Raw genomic sequence first — 3,266 nt, 5'->3', positions numbered from 1 at the left:
AGAAAGAAAGAAAGAAAGAAAAGAAAAGAAAAAGAAAAATGTTGGGCCAGGGATTTAGCTCATTGATGCTGCTGCCTGCCTCACAAGCACAAGGTCCTGAGTTCGATCCCTGATACCAAAAAAAAAAAAAATTGTTGGTGCCTCTGTGTACTTGAAAGCCTAACATTGTAGTAAGTGCTGCTGGGACCAAGCACTATTGTACATGGTCATTGCTCTCAATGTCTTATAAAGGATGATTTTTGACAAAAATATTCGTTAATTTTCTCAAGACATTATTACCTCAAAAGCTTGATATGCTGTCTTAAGCTCTAATAATTTATGGTTCATAAAGCTCTATTCTTCACAGAGAGTAGCTTTTAAAGAAATAACTATACCGTCACTAGTCATTTTATCTATTAAATATGTAGGGCTATTTTTCCTTCTGTTTCCAATTAGAAATAACTTTCAGATCTTAAAGTAGACCTTTGGGTACCATAATAATGGTCTCTAATCATAAATACCTAAGTAAAAATATGTGGTCTTTAAATAATAACAGCAGTGCAGCTTTGTTGTATTTCTTCTTCAAATATTTATTGAACTCCCAATTCTATATCAAGCTTTATCGTATAGGTGCAAAGCAGGAAACAATGAGGCAAAGCACCTGTTCTCACTGAGCTTGCCAGCTAAGGAGCATAGAGAGACACTAAACAGTACATATATGTCATATTACGCTAAGACTTATTCAAAAATACTAAAGCAGGCTAAATTGGATAGAGATTTTTTTTTTTATAGTGTAATCCAGGGAGATCTTTTGGATAAAGTGACATTAAATTAGAAACTTTGATAGAAAAGTAAGTCCAGGGAAGAAATTGAAAGTAAAGATAGAAATTTGGGAGTCACCTGCAAATTACTATCCTTACAACATGGGAGGGGATTCACCCATGGAAGGAGTAAACATAGAGACAATCCCAAAACAATCGGGATATAAGACAAAAAGGCTTGTGGACAAATCATACAGAAGTGATTATTATTAAGCAAACAAACATTTAGGTGACGCTCTAGGAAGTTCATTGCAACCTTATTCAACTTAATTCCTCCTCCCCAGGTTCTTCTTGCAGTATCTCCAAACTTCTTACTCTTGAAACAGACTTTACCCAGAGGCAGTATCTGTTTAGAGGTGGCAGATTTCTGGCAGACCAAGACATTAAAATGGGTTTTAGACAGTCAACAAGGCCATAAAAATATGGAATATTTTCTCCGTGCATTCATACATTGGGGCAACATTTAGTGAAGATTTTACTGCAAACCTGTTGTGCCCAGGGTACTCTAATGATGATGTAAGAATAAGACTAGGATCCTGCCATTGTAAATGTGATGAAGGTTTGGGTGAGCAAGGACAGACAAGGGAAGAAATCGTATAGCATGTTTTTAAAAATGTGTAGGCAACAGTGTGGTTCTAAAACCCAATCCTGTTGTATAAAAAAATAGAACCATTTAAATGTAGAGCACATAAGGGAAAAAAGGCAAAAGATGCTGGCCGGATTATGAATGGCCCGAAAATAACATCTACTGGAGATTTTGAATTCCTTTAGCAATGTGGAAACAAAAGACCAAGGAAATTATTTCAGGGTTTCTCAAAAGCTAATGAGACGAAATGCATAATTGATAGATGATGACCAAGAAATTAATAACAGGCTATTGGTCACCGTATTTCTACACAACTCCTAAATTTCGGTAGAGAAGGCTTAAGAATCTCAAAGGCAGTGGAAATAGAGAAGAGGAAACAGGTTAGACAGAGATTTGGAAGGCAGAATTGGCGGAATACACTCTCTGATTGACTGTCTAACAGGGTCAGGAATGGGGCTTACAGATGATGCAGGTGGCAAAAAGTACGCTTAATGGTTTATTTTCAGGTTTTGGCAGAATTTATTTTTCCTGGTAATGTAATATAAAATGGTAAAGTTAAAATATGTAGCAGAAATTTCTGCTTTAATGAACTAAATTACAGATATTTGTTCAATGGAAGTAGGTTAATGATGACAGAGGCAATAATCAGTTATTAAAATTAGGAATAACACATGATACTTTGAAATAGAGAAGCAATTCCTAGTAGGTCACAGGAAATATATTTTGATAAAAGACTCCCTTACATGCAGAGAACCTATCAAATTTATAGGAATACATTATACACCTTAGAATGAAACCTCTTACACACACACACACACACACACACACACACTTTTCCTGTCCTGAGACCAAACCCAGGGCATTGTGCATTCTAAATAAGCAGTCTACCACTGAGCTACATCCTCAACTCCTCAGTAACTTATTTTAAAGTCTGTTGGCATTTCACCCTAATCACGAAAGAATGAGATTATTCACTCTACATCCTGCAGTCTTACAAGAGTGTTGTCAAGCTTAAATCTCATGGGACCTACTGGAGCTAAAAGTTTCCGTGTGTTTATAAACTGTTTCTCTTTAGACAGTTCTATGACTGAGTTGTCATCATGTTTGATAAGGAAAAGCCCAGCTGTAATACATTGGTGTATCTGTGACAACAGCGCCTTCTTGGCCTATGGTACTGCAGCCTCTCCCTTCATGCCAATGCTGGCTCACGGGCCAGAAGGAAGGTTTGTTTAGACCACCTGTGTCTTTGTTTATTTGGAAATTATGACTGTATTCTTGGTGTCAATGGTTTTACCTAGAATATTAAAATTTGCAGAAGGTAAACACGTATACATCATTTTTAACTGTCCTATATGAGAGATGTCGGAGAGAAGGGAAACAGTGAATACTGATCGAGACTGTAAGATTTTTTCCAATTTGAAAAGGTAGTCAATTATGTCTACATAATGACTCTTTTTTTTTTTAATTAATTTTATTGAGTTTGTTGGTACATTTTAGGGATACAATACAGTTACATTCATTGTTGGGATCATGTACCTCTACATGGCAAGTCTTGATTCTCATTTTTTCCCCTTACCTCTGCCCTCCCTTCACCCCCTCCTCCCCTCCCCATCTACAAACACTTTATTTTCATCTTTTCATTCTCTCACATTTTTTTCTTTTCCCTTTTTGTTCTTCCCCTACGCATCACACCTTCCCTACACCTTTAGCTCCTTTCTTCAAATTTCTAAATGTCAGTAATCTTATTAGAATCTTATGCATTGTTGCAGATTATTCACACCAGGGAAACTATTTGGTATTTACACATGTGTGACTTATTTATTTCACTTAGGAGTATATCTTCAATATGTATCCATTTTCCTATGAATGAATCTATTTTC

At 36.1% G+C, this 3,266-nt stretch overlaps 1 protein-coding gene across 1 annotated transcript in view; it reads left to right on the top strand.

Moving 5' to 3' along the window:
* Tenm3 (teneurin transmembrane protein 3) overlaps nucleotides 1-3,266 on the top strand; it is a 615,432-nt gene that overhangs the window by 547,975 nt on the left and 64,191 nt on the right. The gene's annotated exons all lie outside the window — the stretch shown is intronic.

The sequence above is a fragment of the Fukomys damarensis genome, unplaced genomic scaffold (assembly GCF_012274545.1).
Source record: "Fukomys damarensis isolate Sample0158 unplaced genomic scaffold, DMR_v1.0_HiC HiC_scaffold_18, whole genome shotgun sequence".
Lineage (NCBI taxonomy): Eukaryota > Metazoa > Chordata > Mammalia > Rodentia > Bathyergidae > Fukomys > Fukomys damarensis.
This window is presented reverse-complemented; position numbering and strand designations above follow the sequence as displayed.